At 47.5% G+C, this 23,835-nt stretch overlaps 1 protein-coding gene across 6 annotated transcripts in view; it reads right to left on the bottom strand.

Moving 5' to 3' along the window:
• The window catches only part of CPEB1 (cytoplasmic polyadenylation element binding protein 1), a 640,111-nt gene that overhangs the window by 437,163 nt on the left and 179,113 nt on the right, over nucleotides 1-23,835 (bottom strand). Inside the window, exon 1 of one of the 6 annotated variants that reach the window (XM_078684986.1) lies at nucleotides 18,460-18,759. The exons of the other annotated variants lie outside the window; for them this stretch is intronic. The gene's annotated coding sequence lies outside the window, so the exon portion shown is untranslated. Of the gene's footprint in view, nucleotides 1-18,459; nucleotides 18,760-23,835 lie in introns of those variants that run through there. 6 annotated transcript variants of the gene reach the window in all.

Raw genomic sequence — 23,835 nt, 5'->3', positions numbered from 1 at the left:
CCAAGATAAAGGTAGGAGCAGGCCCCCTTCCAAATTAGATCTTTGGAATCAAGACACGACTTTCTACGAAAGGACATCAAGATTTCTTCTTCAAGATTCTCCCTTGTGACTAAGGAGTAGTCACCCTGCATCCGCAGGCACCATCTTAAGAACACTGCGGTCTGCTGCAAGTCCTTCCTCCGGAATCCGACTGCCCAGCTCGACGAGAACCGGCTTCCCTGGCACCTCTGACCTCTACCCACCTCTACAGCCAAGCTGAGAACCGTGGGTGCGACGAGACCTCGAGGGACCGGCCATCTTCAAGACTGCACGACTTCTTTCCAGCACGACCGCCGAGGGATCCTCTGGTGAGTGCTTTGGGGACCGAGAAGCCCCGACCCTGAGCAGCTCCAGCACCGAAGATCAGCCTCCCAGCATCTCCACGATCTGCGTGGGGCCCTTCTGCTTTTTGCTGCTCACCGCGTTGTTTGGCTACTAGCCCGCTGGCTTGTGGCCCTCCTAACGACGCCCGACGACATCACTGCTGCTGGTCTGGTTGCTCCAGACTGGCCCTTGCTCCCTTCCAAAAGAGGAGCACCCCGGACCCTCCTGGTCCACTCCAGACGCCATTTTAGCTCCACCGCGTGGGCTTGAATTTGCCAAGACTTGTTGCCCCAATCCTGGGTCCAGCGACGTCGAGAGCATCATCCATCGTGGGACAGCTCGTACCTCCATCCTGGTCGCCGACAACGCCTCCTGGTCCGTGAGACTACAGAGCCCAGCAGCGCCCACTCACCTGACTGCGGTGACTTCGCCCAGTGCCATCCTGGTGCCCCCTTAATCACTGGCAAGTGATTCAAGAACTTGGTCCCCTCTGCTTTCAGGTTTTCTTCCCTGATCCAGGCTTGGATCTCTTCGAACTTTTCTTCACTGGCCGCCTGCCAGCAACTTCTTCTTCAGGCTCCTGGTTCGTCAACGAGGAATCCCGACGTCTTTTCAGACCTATGCAGCCGCAGCCCCTGGGCTAGGTAACTTCGGCATTTCGGTGCCCCAGCATAGCCTCACTATCCAAGGGTCCAGATCCACTGTCGTTTTCGACCTACCTAGTCGGGTTCGCCCGAAAACAGTAACTTTGTGAGTGCTAGCTTCCATAGGATTTTTCCCGCCTTACGCGTGAGAGTTCCCACTCGGCACGTGGTGTCCCTAGGCCTCCTGCTCCTAACCTGAGTGTTCAGTATCGTAGGCCTAGCGTTTCTAAAGCCTCTGAGAATCGTTACTTACCTGCTAGTAATTCGCATTCCACTTTTAGAGTATATGGTTTTTCGTGCCCCTCGGGCATTTGTGTAAATTGTGCGACTTAAAGTATTTTTATAAGAGTTTTGTTGTGTGCTTAGCTCCCTGTCTCATAAAGAGCCAGGGTAGTCTTGTTATAAATAAATACACTGTTTATTTTCATAACAACTTGTGTGGTGTCCTTTCACTGGGTGTTCAAGGGGTAATGTGATGGTAAAACAGCTGGCTTAACACGCCCTCTAGAGTCTTAGCCTTAGACTGCTCGTATCCATGCTACTAGGATAGCTGGTCTAGAAGGTTGACTTACAACCAATCAATAAGGGTTGTTTGGACTGATATATAGTGATCACTAGAATAGTGAACACTGCACATCAGGCCAACTTCTCACAATGTGTGTATTGTAAAGCACTCACTCTGCCCCACATACTTGGGATGAGTAGCACTATAGACGAAATTAAATACACATGAGAGAGGGTCTATGTGAAGAGGATGGCCCCAGTGGAGGATGGTATCAAGGCCAGACTGGGCATCAGGCCTTTTCTCTGGAAGCTGGAAAGGGGGGGGGGGGGGGGATAGGGGTGTTACCACAAAAAGACCAGCCCATTTGTCTAAAGCTGCTCGCATACTGACAAAACATTAAGTGCACAATTGTCTCAACCTATTATAAACTTATTTTCACTTGTACTTTAGTAGTTGTCCATTTACTTACTTGCGCAACCTTCTCTGTTGGGTCTGTAAAACTTGCCTTTTGTCCTGAATTTTTACACTCACTGTCATGAATTTGCACCCATGTCAGTTGGTCACCCTAAACCTCACCACCGCAGAAATTAATATTTTAGGGGCAGACGCTGGTAACCTGAGAGAGTGGTGACCAGGACGAGGCTGCTGCCCCCGATTCGGGACTGCCTGTGCAGAGATATCTTGGCCGGTCCTGGAGCCTGGAGCTTAGACACCAGAGCAGCTTGCAGCAGCTGTGGTTGTGCAGGCGGCCCACCACACTCAGATGAAACCGTGTGCAGGCGGCGTCCGAATCCTGGGCTGCAGACTGCCTCCCCTTCATGCGACTGCACCATGGTGAAGGCGATCGAGAGGGCCGCTGCCCACTGGACGCAGAGGAGGCACTCTGAGGGAAGCTACATGCTGCTGCCCAGTGGGTGCTCCGAGGTCGGATCGGGCCTAGGCCCCATCCCAAGGATCCATAGGAAGCGCAGAGGCACTGGCACTAGGTGAGGATCCCCTCCAACCTACTGGTGGACTGGAGAGGACCCACACCTAATCTGCTCACCACCCTACAGAGACAACTGCAGACTGCACAGCAGGACATAGCCCAGCGAGTGGTGGTGCACATTGAAGGCGTTGGGCCTAGTTGAGCTGGGGTGGCCCGGAGTTCTGGAGATGGGGGATTGCCAAATGTTTGGGTCCCATTCTCCTGCTGCAAGACAGACCCTGATGCCTGGACTGCCACATGAACCTGCCATTGTTGCATGCTTCGGCACCAATAACGAGAGTTAACTGGCTTACTATATAGTGGGCTCTGGACACAAACCAAGTGATAAAGGCAGGTCACACTCAACCTGCTATCTGCATCTCCATCATGCAGGTCTGGCCTTGTTGGCAGCCAGTCTCGCAATACGCTTCGGATGCTGGAGAAATAATGCTCAGCTTCTAGCTACGGCCATGCACAACGTCAGAAGTGTGTTGGTTCAGTTGGCTCTGCACTGTGGCACGGCTGTGATAACCTACACATGCCCTCAGCGTAGAGGCTTGCCATGGGTAGTGTACGATCAAATAATCCACAGACTGGGACACATCCAGATATAGGAGAGAACAGAAACCGGGAACCCCCTACACTTGTCCTTGGCCACTAAATCAGACGGTTCTAGCTGCAGTCCAGAAAATTGGGCAAGCACTAGACAAAACATGCACGCCGCTAGAGTTCAAAATCAATAAAGTAACATCCGATTTTACACTAGAGTGCAGACCACCATAAACTAGTGGTTGTAGATCTGTCAGTGGCAGTTCATTTGCGTGGACTTTCTCCAACATCCCACACCCATACCCATATGACGCTACTTGGCTTACTAGACCGGGTAAATGTACTAGAAAAACTTGAGGATGCAGATTTACTCGAGGACGGGGTGCTATCGCCTCAGATTACAGTGGAACGAGTGCACATGGTACCAGCCTGTAAACTCCCACATGGGTCTAGTCCACAACATCTATTCAGCCAGCTGAACTACAGGGTCAGAGACTCCATTCGGGAGGCCCCCCAAATTAGATCTCAAAATCCTCGGGTCTTGTTCCCTAATTAAAAAGCTCAAGTACTGAAGTAACTTCAGGCCGCCTTCATAGCTGTCAAACGCCAGCTCCACAAGTTATATATGCTAATCCTTGTTCCCAGCCAGATTTATAGTGGTGAATTGTGCCATGCGCTTTTTCGCTACACCCTCAGATGTGTGGGACTGGTTGGAGAGTGATGAAATAGCCACTGGACCTACACCATCCAATGAACCACCAGTGCCAAAGCGAAATAAGAAAGGTCAATGCAGAAGTAGAGGTGGTCGCACAGACCACTGTCCAGTCATTGGCAGTCCTTGAATTGGAACAAATGCAGACAGGCGCTTCACGTGGCAGCAATGCTCTGGGCCTCTACTCAATGCTCCGATCAGGAAGCAGAATCCACCAGATCGCAGTGAGGATGGTTCCACATCCACTTGGACCAGAGACCTTGACTCAACCCCCAATGCCAGTTGTCACACCTCAGACAATATAATTTAAGTGAGCACAAGGCAGCAACGAACTAACCTGTAAGGCACCCTTTTCAAATAAAGCAGTGGGTGGGCACTACTGGGGTAGCCCACACAATACTCAGCTGATGGGCTGCTCTCCACGGCAGGTTGGGAAGTGGGGTAGGGGTATATCCTCCTGCTTGGCGATTCACATAATAGTAGCGGAAACGAGACACTTTGTAATAGAGGAAACTTAAAGGGATTGACTGACATCTACTTGCAGCACGCTGCCATAGCTAAACACTGACTTGCATAGTAGTTGCCATGGCTGGGTTCACATTCACGAAGTTACACAAGTTGTACTACAATCCCTAATCTTTCTTTTGCAAAACCAAGGAGCTCCAGCCAGCCACCTGGTCCCCCACTATATACACTTGCCCCTTAATGTATATGGACACATCTATCTATTGTCATGGCGCACGCAAATAGTTACATGGAACGAGAGTAATACACACCCATGCATGTAGATATTCCATATACTCCCATTTACAGCGTAGATACAAAAGCATAGCCCTCCTTCAGGAGACTCAACTAACTAGAGTGGAGGTGGATTGCCTCCACAGGCATGTATTTAGCACCAATTACTCCTCCCGTGCCAGAGGTGCCCTGGTTTGGATAAAGCAAACAAGATTTTTGCATTGGTTTGGATAATAGCAGGGGTCCCCTATGTGGTAGAGGAAGTAGAAACAGACAGAGGGCAGGTATGTACAAAAGAAGGGCAGACTAAATGGCCAAAGCCTCCTCATAGGGTCATTTATGCCCCCAACATGGAACAATCCTCCTTCCTTCGTAAACTGACTGGTTCTAGCCCCCTGGAGCAGAACAGCTTGGTTAATTGGCAGCGACTTCAATTTAGTACTAGACGTGACGCTGGACCAGTCAGTCCCACCCGACACGCATCTCAGCGGCGACGTGGCGGACCACTGCTCTGACAGACAATTTATGTATTTGCAACCCAGATGCGTGTACATACTCCTACTCCCTAGTACATGATCTGCATGTAAGACTAGATAGATCACATTGTGTGATCTCCCTCCCTGCTTCCCTTAGTTGGCGAGACCGAATACCTGGGGCACACACTCCGAACACATCCCTCAACTCCTGTGGCTCAAGTTGGAGGATAGACAGCCAGCCAACCAGCAGCCCGGGAGGATCAGGCATTCCTGGTGTTCTTGGGGGGCCGCAACTGCAGAATACTTTGAAAGCATCCCATTCCAGTAGAATGTCCCCAGTAGAATTGCGGTTTGTCTCAAAGTGACGGTCAGGGAATAATCTAGGGTCAACCTGGAATATCTGTAAACAGAGCAAGTCCCCTTGTGTAGTACAGACTCCTCCCACATTAAACTGGTGAGGCTGTACGTGTGGGGGACACGGTGACTGGACAAATTATTGGAAAGGCTTTGATGCCACAATTAACTGGCACCCTCAATATTCAATAGAGCAGGCTGAATGCTGTTGTCAGGTGCAGGCTCGCCAACCCATACATGCTCTGTGACGAAACAGGTCACATGTTATATATGCAACATGAAATGCACACGATCAGACTTTGCAGCATTATACAAGTTATCGGGTTGAGTTATCTATAAAATACTCAATTAATTTCGCAAACCAAATTTTGAAATCTTGAGTAACAGGATGAGTTCCTTCTAGGCAGACAAATTGGCAAATTATTACACGGACAAAGTAGATACGTTTGACTCTTACTTAAAACCGAAACAAACCAACAGCACTAACCCATGTACAAAACAATCCAAGAATACTCTAACCAAGCCTCTATGTTCCTTCCAACACATCTCAATGAATTTATGGACCTGGTCAAAGAAAGCAGTCCTACCGGCAGCCCTTCTGACCCCTGTCCACCACAAACTTTCAAGACAATTTTTTAACAACCTCTGCTGTGATTCCAGTAAGAAGAATCAAACTATTCCTTAACAACTGTAATATTTCCAGACGAACTGAAAGTCATACATACTGCCTTTACTGAAGAAAACAAACTTGGACCCGCTGAACCCCGACAACTACATACCCATTACAAATGGACCTTTCCTGGGCAAACTGATAGAAAGATCAGCGTTCGCCCAGATGTCACAATTCATTGAAGAGAATGACATACTTTCAGACTACCAAACAGGATTCAGTCTGGGAAGAGGCACTGAATCTGCCCTCCTTGCCATCTGGGATGACCGGAAGAATGCAGTTGACTTCAACGGGGTTGCCGGGCTACTCTTGGACCTCTCAGCTGTCTGACACGGTTGATCATGATATTGACACAAAGACTATGAAGCCGGCATAGAGGGGAACTGATCTAGACTGGATTGTGTCCTACCTTTGAAACAGAACTAATGTCATCCATACCCCACCTTTCTTGCCCAAACCATACTCCACAAAAGCAGGGGTCCCTCAAGGTTCTATCATCTCGCCCATGCTTTTCAACATCTACAGGAAGGCATTACCTGTACTAATCAATAAATTTCACCTCCCGTGCTATAACTATGCAGATGACAAATACTCCAAATGGAATGCCCCAAAGACATTGGAAAATCACCAATTTTCAGCTGTCTGAGCCGTAGGTGACTTGGAGCCATCTCAAATTGAATGCTTCAAAAACTGAAATACTAAAGTGTGGCGATTGGAAACATTACAACCCACTTCCCGCATGGCCTAATGAACTGGGATCACTGCCTAAAATATCGAAGGTAGTAAGAAACCTCGGAATGACCATAGACTCAAAGCTGTCTAATGCCCAAGTAGATAAACTAGCAAGATCAAGCTTTGTCACTATAAAAAACACTGCGACTTATTTTCCCTCATTTGGGATTTCCAAACAAGGTCCAAGCTACCATCTCCCTTGTTATGTCCAAACTAGATTACGCCAATAGCCTCTACCACAGATCTCCTTTAACGAGAATGAAAAGACAAACGGATTTAGAAATCGGCTGGGGACCACATCTTCCCTGCCTTGAAAGCCCTGCATTGGTTACCGGTTGCCAGAAGATACACGTTCAAGCTGCTTTGTATCACCCACTAAGCAATAAATGGAATGGGACCACTCAATCAGGAATAAAGTCACCAAACATTCAACAAAGGAACCTCCGCCCTAAAGGAGCATCTCGCCTCAAAATCCCACCATACAAGAACAAACCATTGGTGGCACATCCTTCTCTGTTCAAGCAGCAAAACTATGGAACTCTTTACCCCCAACATAAGGTCCACCAACAACCACCTTATCCTCAGAAACTACTCAAGATTTGGCTCTTCCCCACATAAGCACCATACGCAAACAGAAATTTACAGCATATCCCTCGGTATATAAGCATTTTCTTTTCACTATAGATATGCACCCATCTTTGTGTACTACTTTGTATAAACATGTAAAATAATTTTGTTGAGGAAAAAAAAACAAATCTTTGGTCTACATGTACATACTTCCATTGTGCATTTATGTACCTTCCATGGACTAGATCTGTGTGTCTGTTACTTTTCTCCTGAAGAAGCATATCCAATGCACTGCCCTATTTCTCATCCTGTGCCTCCTATCAATATATTTAATCTACATATACTTACCTCCTTTATGTATCTATGCACTTATGGATCAATATATTTATCACTTTTCTCTAATTTAGCATTTCCAATGCATTACCCTATTTCTCAGCCTATACTTCGCTCAATATATCTTCTAGTCCAACCTTCTGACTCATCTCAAACTTCTTTCTACTACTCTTTCCAATGCACTACCCTCATCCTATACATCCAATATATCCCCTACATCTACGCTCTTTTATCCCAAACCCCTACTATGATTGCCAAAATAACCCTTTCTAGACTCTCCTACTCTACCCCTCCTTGCAACATCGGACACCTCTATACTATACTGATCCCCAAACAAACCTTTCTAAACTCTTCCCTCCGACTCCTCCCCTCCAAAACTTTTACTCCTCCAAAAGCCTCCTCCTACTGCTAAGACCTAAAAAAAAAATCCTTCACTCTTATCCCTCCACTATCCTTTTCAATCAAGATAAACAGACTAACATGTTCACTTTCAAATTCCATATTCAACTATACTAATTCCCCACTAATCCTTTATTTGGTTCAGAGTAGCGTGCTTCTCTCCAATAAAGAGTCTCAACACCCCATCAGGGTTACAAGTGCTATATAAATGCAAACCTTTTTCCTTTTCTACCCCTCCCCAACCCTTCTCAATCCAAATAATTAACATATCCACCACTAAAATTACTGTTTCACCATACTAATTCAACATTAATCCTGATGGGTTCCAGAGTAGTGTGCTACTTGCGCTTCAAAACCCCATCCGGGGTAGCAAGCGCTATATAAGAACAATTGTTACTTACCTGTAAACAGGTGGTTCTCCAGTATTGGTGTCTTTCATAGATTCACATGCTTGAATATATTCCCAGTCGTTGGAGTGGGAGTCCCACGGTAAATAAAAGAGCAATAATATACTACTATGTATATGTAAAACATAACACATGAAATACACATTAGAAAAAAGGCAGTAAAAGCCTAGACATCATTCCACATAGGAATAGACTACATGTGTCTTTTCTCTCTTCATATATTCCTGTCATTATGTTGGTCAAAACTGTAGCCAATCAGGCTCCAGCAGCCCTCCAGAACCTTCTCAGAGCTCAGTACATCAGATTTTCGTAGCACAAGTGACCACAGAGTCTGAGGAGAAAAGCGCCTGAGGGGAGGAGGGTGGGTCGCATGTGAATCTATGAAAGACCCCTATACTGGAGAACCACCTGTTTACAGGTAAGTAACAATTGTTCTTCTCCAGTATTAGGGTGTCTTTCATAGATTCAGTCTTGAATATAGAATAGAAAGCAGTAATAATGAACCGATTTATAAGACCAAAGTATATGAATATACATACATATCTAGTCATGCAAGACAAAAAATAACATGGTAAACCATAATGGAGGAGGGCAGACAGAGGCTCACCTTATTGAAAAAGATTGCGAAGCACAGCCTGTCCCACTGCAGTATCAGCATCATTGATGGCACCCAGGCAGTAGTGTCTTGTAAACGTGTGCCTGCTGGACCACGTGGCTGCTCTGCAGATCTGATGCAGCAGCACACCAGCGAACAGGGCAGTTGAAGACATCACCCTGGTGGAATGGGCCCTCACTGAAGACTGTAGAGGCTTGCCTGCCATTTGATGGCAGAAAGTGATGTCCGAGGAAACCCAACGAGCAATAGTGGGTTTGGTAACTGGACACCCCTTGTGGAAGCGTCCATACGCTATGAACAGTTGGTCAGCTTTACAAAAAGGAGCTGTTCTGCTGATGTAAAATTTTAAGCACCCTTTAATGTCCAAGGAGTGCAAGCGCTGCTCCGCCGGAGACTGTGGGTTAGGAAAGAAAGTCTTTAGGAAAACAGGTTAGTTGATGTGGAAATCCGATGGCACCTTGGGCAGGAAGGTGGGATTCGTGCGAAGCACTACACAGTCCGACTGGAATTGAAGAAAAGGAGGATTTATCGTGAAGGCATGAATATCACTTACGCGACGTGAAGATGTCAACGCAAGGAGAAGAGCAACCTTCCAAGTAAGGAACTTCAAATCAGCCTTGTGTATAGGTTTGAATGGTGCCTTCATGAGTTGTGCTAAAACGATGTTAAGGTGCCAAGAAGGAGGAGGACGCCAAACTGGTGGGAACTTGCGGAACAATCCTTTGTTCTTCTAGGATAATGAGTCAATTTTTCAAAGTGAAGTGGAGCCATCCTGGCGGAAGCGTGAGATTGCCACCAGAAAAACTTTCAAAGTTGAATGAGACAGTCCGGATTGAGCCAGTTGTAGAAAGAATGGGAGGAGTTGCGCAGGCGTGGAATGAATGGGATGGACACCAGTTGCAGCGCACCAATGGCAAAACCTTCTCCATTTAAGCTTGTAGGTTTTAACAGTTGACTGAGCTCTGTCCTGAGCATGTCTCTACAGTCTGGCGGAATGGTTAAATGGGCAAATTCAAAGTGCTTAGGTTCCAGGCTGTCAAACTCAGATGCGGGGTCCGGATGGCAAATTTGACCCTTGTCCATCGTGAGGTCCATCCGAGGATGAAGGATGGGCTCGCACTGGGACAGAAGGAGCAGCACCGAGAACCACGCCTGTCGAGGCCATCTTGGAGCAATCAGAAGAATGTAGCAAGGCTGCCTCCGCATCTTCCACAATACTTGAGGCACCAGAGGGATCGGAGGAAAAGCGTAAGCAAACAGATTGCACCAATTAATCAAAAGGGCATTGCCCTGTGACCCTCGGTGGGGATGCCAGCTTGCTCAAGATGGGCATTTCCGGTTCTCTGGTGTGGCAAAGATCCATCGAGGGACGACCCCATCACTGAAAAATCAACTCGAGTGTTAGTTGATGTAATTCCAATTCGTGGGTCGATGACGTAGACCTGCTGAGGGAATCCGCTAGGATGTTGGACACCTGGAAGATGAAAAGCAGTGAGAGTGATGTGGTGACTCAGAGCCCAGTCCCAGATAGATTGCGCCAGCTGAGACAAGAGTGGAGACTTTGTTCTGCCCTGCTTGTTTATATAATGCATGCTGGTTGTGTTGTCCGTTTGGATAAGGACTGACTCTCCTTTAAGTACTGGATGGAATGACTTGAGCGCTAGAAAAATTGCCATCAACTCCAGCCTGTTGATGTGCCAAGCCCTCTGAGGCAGAGTCCACTTGCCCTTTATGGACAGACCTTGGAGGTGTGGCCCCCATCCTTCCAAAGAGGCGTCAGTCGTTAGAGTAAGCTCCGGAGTGACGGAGAGGAAGGAAGTCCCTGCTGACAGATTGGATGACTGCGTCCACCATTTGAGAGCCGCCCTCATGCAAGCGGTGACAGACTGTCGTTGAAGGAACCGGTGATCTGATGCCATTGCCCATCCAGTTCTTCTTGAATGGGGTGCGTCCGTAGGCTGCAATTTGGGATCAGCGCAATGCACTTTGATGCCATTCCTAGAAATGACTTTAATCGGACTGAAACAGACTGCTTTTTCCATAGAAGAGACACCAGTTGAAGTATCTTTTGTTGGCGTTCCTGAGACACAAACGCTTTTGCAAGAGTTGTATCCAACATGGCCCCCAGAAAATTCTTGCAGAGAGCTGGACGTAATTGGGACTTTGATGTTGATGGAAAGTCCGAGGGAGCAGAAGACCTCCTGACAAAGGCGTGTGTCTTGAAGCAACTGCGTGCGAGACTGATTTTAGGAGACAGTAGTCCAGGTATGGAAATATTTGTACACCCTGGAGACGCAGGTAGGCGACCCCAGGAGCTAGTACCTTTGTAAAGACGCAAGGGGCGGAGCGTAGGCCGAAAGGCAGCACCTTGAACTGGAAATCCTTCCTTCCCACCCGGAACATCAAGTACTTCCGATGTCACGGTAGAATAGGGACATGGAAGTAGGCGTCTTGGAGATCGATAGTTGCCATGAAATCTCCCATCAAGAGCAAGCGTAAGATCTGACAGCGTTAGCATGCGGAAGGACTGGCACTTGAGATACTTGTTGAGTGCTCGCAAATCCAACATCGGTCGCCAATCTCTGCTTTTCTTGATAAGGAAAAAATGGGAATAAAATCCCTTCCCCTTTGAGATTTTGGCACCACCTTGACTGCCCCCTTCTGTATCATAAGGCGAACTGGATAAGAGTAGTTCCTGAATGTGAGCTGGGCCGGAAGGTGGAGTAGGAGGAGGAAGTTTGATGAACTAGAGCATGGCCTCTCTACAATGTCCAGAACCCAATGGTCCGAAGTAATGGAGGACCATTGAGAACAAAACTGAGATTTGACCTCCAACTCTTTGGGGCAAAGGCAAGTCATTGTCTCTTGGGAGCAGATCCTCTGTAGGAAGATTTCCCCCATAGGTCTTGGAAGACTGCTACCGAGAAGACTGTTGGTTATTGGAATAGCGTTGGTTGCCTTGGTTGTAGGAACGATATTGGTTGCTTCCTCCTCGAAAATTTGAAGCGGTGCCGCGTCCACCACGAAAGGGCTGCTTCCGAAATTGTAAATTTCCTAAAGAGCGGGCAGTGTCGGTATCTTTTGATGTAATGCCTCATCGACATGTTCCCCAAAAAGAGATTCGCCGTCATACGGCATATCAAATATTTTCGCCTGCACCTCCTGTCGAAAGGATGTGGAGCGTAACCAGCCTTGTCTGCGTAGAACAGCCGCTCCAGCAAGCTGCCGGAAACCTGTACAGGCAATATCAACGGCAGTCAATAATTTCCTCTGATGTTCTCTCACCTTCTTGGAGGAGTTGCAAACCTTCCGCTTTTGAAGCATCTGGTACTAAAGACACGAAAGCAGTCATGTCTGCCCATATTTGGCGATCGTACCACCCCAAAATAGCCAGAGCATTGGCCGCTCTCACTGTGGTGGAGGCAATCGTTAAAAATTTCCGGCCTATTGCACCCAGACGATGACCGTCGCAATCTGGTGGAGCAGTCACAGTAGACGCACGATTTAGAGTACGGCGCTGAGCTGCCTGCGTAACCACAGAATATGGTTTCGGCTGTCCAATAAGGCACAATGGACTACCAACCGGCGCCTTATATTTCTTCTCCAACCGGGGCATCTGCGCCGGCAGCGAATTTGGGGTTTGCATCAACTTCACCCCTTCAGCCCAGACAAAATCAATAATAGGCACAGTATGGACTTGCTTAAATGGTTGGTTCTGAGGAAGAAATCCCCTTCCCTCTGTACTCTTGGCAATTTAAAACGTTGAGCCGCCCTATCCATCAGTTGATGGAAACTTGCAATAGCCACAGGTGGAGAATCACATGGCATTACCGGAGAGAGAGATGGTGTTTGAGCTTGATAATTATCCCACTCCGCCATATCTTAGTCATATCGGACCTCACCATCTTCACGATCCGGAGTAATGTCACCTTCGTCGTCATACACAGTAGTGTGTATCCGAACTGACGTAGGTAGAAGCGGCAGAGGAGCCGCAGCAGGCACTGCAACAGGTGCTAAAACAGAAGGAACTGTAGGAAACTGTGGAGAAGGCGGAAAACGCCTATTATAATCGTCTAACATATGTTGGAGATAGGAGATAAGTGACAAAGGAACTGTCGCTGTAGGAACCTGAACAGTTGTTTCCTCTTGTTGGAAATATTGGTCCTCATCATCATTGCTATAGTCCTGGCACTTGATTACCAAATCAGATGGACTACGTGCCGCCCTAAAAGACTCATGCACATCTTCAGAATCCTGATCGGAATCCGTGGCAAACAAGGGTGAGGGAGGTTGCGGGTCACTGGAGATGGAAATTTGGTTCAATAAGCACCTTGCGGCGTTGGTGAAGCGTGTCGACGGTGGCAGAGCCCGTGGACGAGAGTGGCAACAAAGGCAGAGAGGCAAATGCGGAAGATGTAGCCGATGGAACGGACGACGATTAAGGTGCTGGACCCACACTAGAAGAATCCATCGTCGATGGTTCTGTTGTCAATGGCAATGGAGCAGTCGACGGAGCTCTCGTCGACGGAGTTGACGAGGACGACTTCTTTTTCGGCGACGGAGCAGTCGTCGACGGGGCGGCCGTCGACGGAGCTGGTCTCTTAACACTCTTCGTCGACGAAGATTTGGTAGTCGATGGTGGAGGCTTCGACGACGAAGCAATAGGGATGACCGATGGTACAGTCTTGAAACTGAGTTACCTTAGTAGACGACGAAACAGTAGTCGACGATCCTGATGCAGACGTAGTCGTCACGGTCGTAGACTAGCTGGAAATGGCAGATTTCGTCGACGCTCCCGTCTAAGATGAAACATGTTTGACAGAAACATGAGTGAAAGATGCAGCAGACGCCTGAGAGCCAGGTCTTGTGGGCGTGGACGTAGCAGGTAGAGGTGAAGACACCGCAGGGGCTAGAGAGACATCTTCTTAAGGAATGGTGAAGGCAACTCCTGCACACTACCACGTTTTGAAGCTGCTTGGGAACAACCAGAAATTAGACTTTCAGCATCAGAAAGTATATTATCCTTGTCCTTAAGTCCCTGAAGCCACAGTAGAAGACTGCCTTCCCTATCTTTTAGAGTCTTTGTGGAGAAAGTTCTACAGAACTTATTTACCCATCTCATGGTCAGGGTAAAGACAGTAAATACACTTACTGTGAGGATCTTCTGAATAAAGGCGCAGATCTCCACAAGAAGAGCAGGTCTAAAGAGAGACTTCTTACTGAAGACATGCTGAGAACACAGGAAAAACCTGAAGAGAAGAGGAAACTGAGCAGAGCTCAGGGAGACTCCCTTTCACACGACGTGCGGTAGAAAATCTGAGGTACTGAGCTCTGAGGAGAAGGTTCTGGAGGGCTGCTGGCGTCTGATTGGCTACAGTTTAGACCAACATGACAGGAATAGACTACATGTGTCTTTTCTCTCTTCATGTATTCCGATGTGGAATTATGTCTAGGCTTTTACTGCCTTTTTTCTAATGTGTATTTCATGTTATGTTTTACATATACATATTATTAGTATATTATTGCTATTTTATTTACCGTGGAACTCCCACTCCGACGACGGGTAATATATTCAAGCATGTGAATCTATGAAAGACACCATAATACTGGAGAAATACAAACCTTTCCCTCTTCTATCCTGCCACCTCCCTTCTCTACCCAAATAACTTAACATGGCCACTATTCAAATTACTTCATATTTTACTATACTCATTTTCAACACTATTCCTTTATGGGTTCCAGAGTGGTATGCTACTCGCCAGAAAAGCACTTCAACACCCATCAGGGGTAACAAAGTGCTATATGAATACAAACCTTGCTTCCCCTTTTATCCCTTCGCTATCCTGCTCACTCCAAATAATCTGATTAAATATCCACCACTGAAATTACTTCATATTTCACCATATTAATTCACCACTAATCCTTTCTGGGCTTGCTGAATAGCGGGCATCAACAAGCGCTATATAAATACAAACTTTTCCTCCTCTATCCTTCTGCTATCATTCCAAATGACTGACTAACCTATCCAACACTTAATTAGTATAGTGAAACATGCAAGTACATTTTCAACACTAATCCTCCATGGGTTCCGGAGTAGTATGCTACTCACCAAAAAAGCGCTTCGACACCTCGTCAGGGGTAGTAAGCTCTATATAAATGCAATTACAATTACAATTTATTGGCATGGTTAAAATGCTGTACAGGGAGACAACTGTACGGGTGAGGACAGGCCCATATATATCTGAGCCAATTCAGGTGGGACGGGGAACCAGGCAAGGATGTCCGTTATCCCCCATTATTTTCTCTGGCCATAGAGCCCTTGGCAGAGGTCATCCGCACTTGAGTGGCTGGGGGTATCCTGCTCCGAGATGGAGTGCACACAATCACACTATACACGAATGATATCATGGTGTACATAAGGTACTTCTGATAGATTCCCCCTCATCACCAGAATGCATCTGGAGAGATTGTGCGGCCCTATCGGGACTGATGATCAACAGGGCAAAGTCTTGCTTATATCCATTCACGTATGCAAGTCAGGACCAGAGATATATATTCAATGGGGTATGCGTGCAGAGGCAAGCTGATACCTCTCACTACAGAGGCATACGTATTTAGACAGCAGGCAATCTAGACAGAGCGCTGGCCGCCATCCCCTCCCAAGAGTACTTTTGGAGCACACTTCAATTATCAGTGACAGGCTGGTCACTAAAATGGTGATCCTACCACGTCTCCTAAACTACTTGGCAAATTTGCCCATTTACAACCGCTCGTGGGAAAGGATCTACGACATGGGGCCCTGTACTGGAAAAGGCATCTTAATACCATATGCCACATCGCTACATCAATTCAGCACTCTGCTAAATGGGGGAGAGAGCATAACAAACAGCCCCAATGCACCTCACGATCCAGTACCTGGATGGGATTGGTGTAGCAGGCACCTAACAAAATGGTTTGCCGCTTCCCTTAAGCAGCACACCACAATCACATTAGCACCGGAGACTCCGCGGGGAGGGAGGCCGGCCTTGTTAGTTCTCGGACCTCAAATGGGCTGCTATCTTAGGTCTAATGCGCCTCCCCCGAAATCTGCTCATTTGCCAAATACTACATTACACCGAGCATCTCACCCCAATCAAAAAACAATATTTCCACCAAATTGACGCAGCCTGCCCTTGCTGTCCCCTTGTTGATGCAGACCTACTACATATGCTGTGGGGATGCCCCTGCCTTAAAATGTACAGCATTTGGTGGCGGACACCCTCTCCTGATGTACGGAATGCAACATTCCTTTCAAATAGGAATGTTCTATCCTACACCTCTATGGGAGAAGTAAAAAACAAAGCAGCTCCGCTTCCTAGACTAAGGACTGGAAGTAGCTACGCAGCTGATCACTAGACAAAGGAAGACCCCGGACCCTCCACATGCACTGGCCTGGAACCGTTCCTTATTAATATGGGATAAGGCGGAGTGTATAGCGCTGCAATGAGAGGACATTATTATTATTATTATTTAAGAAGCTTATAAAGCGCGCAGCTACCCCCGTCGGGGGTGTCCCGGTGCTGAAAGAGCAAGAATATCACCAGAGGAGGAAACCGGGTCCTACCCTCCAGCCTCGTGTAGCAGGAGCCCTCCTACTCAAGGTTGGGTGAACAGCCAGGTTTTTAATTTACGTCTGAAGATCTGCTCAGACTCGATAAACCTAAGGTCCAGAGGGAGGTCGTTCCAGAATTTAGCCGCCGTCACACCGAACGTTCTGCCACCGCTCTGGGCTAGCCTGAATCTGGGAACCACCAGTAGACGTAGGTTATTGGACCTCAGGTTTCTATCGGACTTCGATAGTTTGAGTCTTTGGCTCAGATAGAATGGGCCAATTCCGTGAATGGCTGGAAAGGCAAGGGTAAGGATTTTAAACTGAACTCTACGAGCGATAGGGAGCCAGTGTAGATCTTTCCGATATGCTTTGACATTAGGGATCGCATGACCCCACTTGCTCAAGCTGGGACGCAATATTAGCAGAGCTGCCGAACACCCATACCACAGAGATAGGCACACAAGTCTCAAAATATAGTGACCCTATAGAACGTGCACCTTGGAGGTCTGAGAGGCCTAAAATGACTGCAGCTGTGAAGATCTCATTGGTGGGCACACTCATGTAACACAAAGCACATGCCTCAGAGCATACACCGCAAAAGCCCAATGTGTGCGCAATACAAAGTAGGGATGCAGATTAGGGGGACCAGGGCGTGCTGTAGTTTGACAACCCTGTTACGTTTTACTTTGTCCCTTTTCTTTACTACCCCCCTCCCCAGTTTGCAAACCACCACATAACGGACACTCACTAAAATAACTACCAAGCTGTACTTTGTTGCCAAGCGACTACTGATATTACCCAAAGCTAATCTATATGTATTTAAGACAGACATATGTACCAGCTCACTTACTGGACAGGCAAACATACATATGCTGTATTTGTACCAAGTTGTGCAGATCACCACTGTATCCAACGTTTAATAGCGGATACAAAAGGTTATTCACACTGTATGCCCAGGTTAACTCGAAACAAATAGATTTTTTTTTTTTTTTTTTTTTTAAAAAGACGTTTGCTGGGCGATTTAGCACAAGCTTACTGGTTTTAGAAATAAGCACCTGACTGAAGGTTCTACCCACATTAACAATCACTTTAACTTCTCCAGAAGTTAAGGGATTGAGCAAGAGACCGGAAAATACTTTCCCAGACAGAGCCAACCTGAAGACGCCAACAGCAGACAGGCCTCGAAAAGTGACTGAAAATTAGGTAGTGCACCGCTTGATCAAACCTTTCTTCTGGTGAGGCAAATAAGCCCACAGGAACATGTGAAAGGGGTGCTGGGAACTCAAGAATGCTAAAACTGAGCCGAACACATTTATACTGAAAAAGGTGGCTGCAGAATCGCAAAGCTCCACACATCAAAAAGGTAACAGCAATGCAATAAACGAAAAAAATAAAGAGGCAAGCCTCGAAATTGAGGCAATTGGAAGGATAACGGAATATGAAAAAGCTGGGCACCACAGAGGAAGGGGTAAGGGAAACAGTCTGGTGGACGCCTGGCTGCAATGGTGACAAACAGGAAATAAGGCAGGCCTACCCAGTTTTCTGGAAGCTTTGAGTATCGCAAAATGATCCCCACTCACTAGTGTCAAAGGGAAAGTAACATTCCCAAACGTAAAGTGAATGGTTTGGTAATCGTATTAAATGGGTGGATGCAAAAATCGCCGATATGAACTTCACCAATAAGCGTCTGGAGAAACGTATCAGCAGGCATTTAGTTGCCTACTATACACACGGCTTAGCACTTTCCTGAAATTCAAGTGAAATATGTTCTGTTGTGAAGACTCAACAAATACGAGGCTGCTCGAGAGAGAGAAGGAATTTAGGAAGGCGGCTAACCTAGATAAGATGGCGGACGCTTGATCACCGAGCTCTGCGCCGGCCGGAATGAACCCTGCAAGTAACGTGCATCCCAGGGGGCCATCGTCAACGAGGAATCCGAGGGGATCGGGGACCCATGGGTGATGTAACGAGTATCTCGCCCTCGGTGACTGGGCAGCCGGGAACGGTGAGGTAGGCGGCTGGTTGCAATAGGCCGCGGGTCTTCCAGGAACGTCTAGTACCTCCAGTTGCTATGCAAAGGCCGGAGGTACAGCGCAGCTACGACTGAGCGGTACCGAGGACCCCGCGCCTGTGGGCCCGTGCGCATGGCCGACCGGTGGCTTCCTGGGGCACTCGAGAGGACGGCGATTGGTCCCGGCCCACGCGGGCACGACGAGGCTTGTGATTATGGCGCCCGCCTTAACAGGTGCCAGAGACCCGGGGATGTGCGCGGCTGCAACACTGAAGGCGCGGGGCCTCAGCGCGGCAGAGGCGACAGAGTGGGCAGTGCCACATGCCCTCATCCCGCCCATTTCGAGGAGCGGCACAGACTGCTATAAGCCCTGCAATACATACTACGAGGGACCCCAGAGGTGGTGCGGGCCCCCACCTTTACCCGCGGAGCGCTCGGCGGACTCAGACGGCGAGCGGCGGCCGCCATCTTACTGTTCAGGGTGCACATTGGCGTCCATTGTGGCGACTTGGGACGTCCGGGGACTGCGACAGAAACAGAAAAGCAGCATTTGCAGTGAAATAGGTTTCGCAATTGAGAGATTGAGCTATTGGCATTGTAAATGGCAATGCCTTTTATTACATTTAAAAACACATAAAAAGCATTATTTACAATACCAATATATCAGTTTCTAAAAAGCGAGACATTTATAGCAAATGCTTGTTTCCTTATGTAACCTAGTATTCAATCTTCGTTGATGCGTAAAATGTTTTGGGACAGTATTTTTTAAGTCAGGTTAGCACCACAAACGTTTTTGATTGGAAGTTTACAGGACGCTTCGCAAAACTCAAACGACCAGAGCAAGATGCATTCTAGAGACCAATTTGACAGGACGACCTGAGTGCTCAGCTGTCTAGCAGAGGCTAGGAGGACCAGTTGTCGTATTCATACTGCCAAAATGATCGCCTGAAGTTTGGGAGCCCTTTCTCGGACTTCGCTGACACTTCAGAAGATCAAATCAGCAGACTTATCTCTATCACTAAGTCAGGATCCCCTTTGGACCCTTGTCCCCCCCCAGTGATGGCCAATCTAAGTGAGGTGATTTCTCACCCACTTATGGAAATCTGCAACACTGCCTTTCATACCGGTTGTTTCCCTGCCCCGTGGAAGAAGGCAGTGATTAAGCCTCTATTGAAGAAGCCCTCCCTGGATCCCTCTGCCTTGGTCAGTTATAGACCGATTGCCTGTCTCCCTTTCCCGGCCAAAATTTGCGAAACTCTGATGAACAAACAGCTCTCAGAGTACGTCGACACTCACCAACTCTTAGACGAAACGCAATTTGGCTTTAGGAAGGGACATGGGACGGAGACCGCTTTAATAAAAGCTTCTGACGAAATCAGAACCATCATGGATCAGGGAGGAGTGGCCATCCTGATTCTTCTGGATCTGTCCGCAGCATTTGACACGGTCGACCATGTTATCTTGGTCGACCGTGTCACAGCTCTGGGGATAGATGGTTTGGCCAGAGACCTCATTTCATCCTTCCTGGCCGACCGTACCCAGACAGTCAAGTTGGGCAACTTCTATTCTCCCGTCTCTGCACTACCCTGTGGAGTACCCCAAGGCTCCTCGCTAAGTCCCACGCTATTCAACATCTATGTAGCGGACTTAGCGAGGGTAATAAAGGCCTATGGGGTACGATTAACCTCCTATGCAGACGATACCCAACTGGTGCTGGCGATCCACAAAAACGGCACAGCAGTGGCAGCTAACTTCCAGGAGGCCATGCTCGCTGTTAGTACATGGATGTCCTCCAACTGCCTAAGGCTTAACTCGGACAAAACCGAGGTTATGACCTTTGGCAACCTCGCTCCAGAATGGCCCCCCATTTGGTGGCCTAATCAACTGGGCTCTCCACCCGTCCCTGTGGTAAAAGCGAGAAATTTGGGAGTCATCTTTGACAGCAAATTAACATTCAACCTTCATGTCAACAAGGTTGTCTCCTCTGCTTTCTTTATTTTAAAGAAAATAAAGAAACTGCTGCCTTATCTCCCCACCTCTGCTGGGAAGACCTTAGTTACCACTCTGGTATTTTCCAAAATCGATTATGGAAATGCCCTCTTTCTTAACACCCAGAAACAGGTGCTGTTGAAGTTACAGTCAGTACAGAACGCGGCTGCCAGAATTCTTCTAAACATCCCTCGCCGCCAACCTACCACTCTTGCTATCCGCCAGCTCCATTGGCTTAGAGTAGAGAGCCGCATCAAGTTCAAGGCCCTCTGCATTGCCTATAAGGCAGTGCACGGTACAGGACCTAAATTCTTGACTGAGGCACTCCAGGTCTACACCCCCAAAAGACTGTTGAGATCTGCCAACACTTGCCTACTACCTGTACCTCGTACCAGAACGGCAACTTGGGGAGACCGTCGCTTTTTAGTGGCTGTACCAAAACTTTGGAACCTTCTTCCACTAAATATCAAAAATGCACCCAACTTGATGAGCTTCCGCAGGCTCGTAAAGACATGGTTGTTTGACCAGTGAACCCTATCACTGTGGTCCTGCTAGCTCTCATATGCGCCGAGACACCTCCGGGTATTTGTCGCGCAATAAAAATATCAAAAATAAATAAATAAATAAATAAATCAGGGCCTCGGAACATCCCTCAGATATGTTTAAGACAACCAACCAAATGCACCTTCCCACTTGAGGGACTCATGAGAACTCAGGGACCCATGTAGTGCCTTACCCTCAAACTAGTCTGTCCTTCCATGCGTGGTGCATACTGCTGTTCTGGAAGAGTGAGATTGCCTAGAGGCACCTCCTTTAGTGCCACGTGGCATAATGGGAGTCAAACCACGTGAGAACGACATCTGTTAGTATAAACAGAAGCATCACTAGTAACAGGAAGGACTTAGTCTATGAGATTTATGAGAGGAAAATGCACTACCATCCTGGTAGTCGGGTTAATTATGGTAGCCTGTCTTTGTGGGCAGTGAAGCACATTGTGGCAGTTTGGAAGAGAAGGGTGTATCAGACTGAGCGGAATTCTACCACATTGCCACCCTTTTCAATTGGAGGATGCCCAGAACAAGACATTCCCATCAAATTAGGGCATTCCTGTCAGATTAATATATCTGCGTATCAGGACTTTCATTCAGGCCATACATTCCTTTTAATCAGTGCTTTAAATGGGAAAAAATAGTTCATGTACTCATTTAAATGGGGCGAGTGGGCAGGGCTAAGAAGACATGCTAATACCTATTGGCTTTAATACTAGTTGCAGCACATACCAAAACACGTCAAATGTGTTACTATAAATAAAACAGGTTAATTCATTACACAATAACGACAGCCAAATGCGGTAATGTTTTAATATTTCCTTTTAATAATATTTGCAGCTTCCATACTGTTATTTGCTGTTGCTTGGCACAGAACAATATATTCTGGAGCGTGCGCACACAAAAAATAAAAAGCAGACGTGCACACAAAGCATTCCAAACATTTCCTTTAATATACCTCCCAACAGTGTATCGAAGCTCTCCCTTTCTCTCGCTTTTTTCCCTCACACTAAAAAGCACTGGCAAACAGACAAACATAAGCCACTCGTGCAAAAGAATTAAAGGATTAAAGCCATTTTAACCTCGTCACCTTCCTTTGCTTTCTTAATTGCGGGGTCACCTCGCTGCCTCGATCCGTTGTTTGCAACACAGCAGGATGGTGAACACCGGACATTATGCAAATGAGCCCCCGCTGAATAGTTCAGCGGGGGCTCATTTGAGTGTGGAGTGCGCCCTTGGGGGTATTGTTAAAGTACGTTTAGCCTTTTGATAACAGATTTGAATGCACTTAACAATCCATCTGGCTATTCCTGCTTTGGAAATGGGGTTGCCTTTGTGCTGAAAAGGCAACAAATAGTTGTTGTGTCTTTCTAAAGTGTTGTGTTCTGTCAATGTAGTACATTAGCGCCCTCCTAACGTCTAATGTATGAAGCATTCTTTCTGCTACTGTTTGTGGGTTTTGGAAGAACGCAGGCAGGTCAATAGTTTGGTTGATATGAAACTGTGACACCACCTTAGGAAGGAATTTGGGGTTAGTGCGGAGCACTACCCTGTTGGAATGTATCTGGATGAATGGCTCTTGGATTGTGAGCGCCTGCAGCTCACTTACACGTCTGAGCGATGTGATAGCAATGAGAAAAGCCACTTTCCATGTGAGAAACTGAATCTCGCAGGAGTGCAGTGGCTTAAAAGGTGGGCCCATCAGCCTAGTGAGGACCACATTGAGGTTCCACACTGGAGCTGGTGGTGTTCTTGGAGGAATGACTCGCTTCAGTCCTTCTAGGAAGGCTTTAATGGCAGGCACCCTGAAAACAGAGGTGTTGCCTATTCTGGAGATAAGCCGCTATGGCGGATAAATGTATCCGAATGGAAGCGTACGCTAGATTGCATTTGTAAAGATGTAACAAATAGCAGATGATGTTAGGAATGGATGCATCCAGCGGGTTGATATTGTTGTCTGTACAGTACATGACAAACCGCTTCCATTTTGCTGCATAGCAAGCTCGGGTAGTGGGCTTCCTTGCCTCCCGGATGATGTCCATGCATTCTGGAGGCAGGTTGAGGTAGCCAAATTCTAAGACTTCAGGAGCCAGATCGCCAGATTGAGCGGTCGCGGATCTGGATGCTGAATGTCGCCATGGTTCTGCGTTAAGAGCCTGGATGTGAGATGCAGCCTTTGATGCGGTACCACGGAAAGTTCTAGAAACGTGGTGTACCATGGTTGGCGTGCCCATGTTGGAGCAACCAGGATGAGAGTCATCGAGTGTTGCTTTAGCTTTCTTGCCACCAGCGGAATGAGAGGCGCTGGGGAAAAGCGTACGCAAATTTGCCTGACCAGTTCATCCATATCGCATTCCCTTGCGATTCCGGGTGAGGGAACCTGGCGGCAAAGCTTTGGCATTTTGCGTTTTCCCTTGTGGCAAACAGCTCTATCTCTGGATGACCCCACTGCTGGAAGTACGGGTGGAGTACTGATGGATGTATCTCCCACTCGTGCATTTGATGGCTGTATCTGCTGAGCAGGTCCGCCATCTGATTGTTCTTGCCCGGGAGGTGTTCCGCCATGAGGAAAATGTTCCTCTGAATGGCCCACTTCCACATGCTCTGAGCCAGATGAGACAGTTGTGGTGAGTGAGTACCTCCCTGCTTTTGGATGTAGTACAT

Source organism: Lissotriton helveticus, chromosome 3_2, assembly GCF_964261635.1.
Source record: "Lissotriton helveticus chromosome 3_2, aLisHel1.1, whole genome shotgun sequence".
NCBI lineage: Eukaryota > Metazoa > Chordata > Amphibia > Caudata > Salamandridae > Lissotriton > Lissotriton helveticus.
Note: the sequence above shows the minus strand (reverse complement) of the source record. Positions and strands in the feature narration are given on the sequence as shown.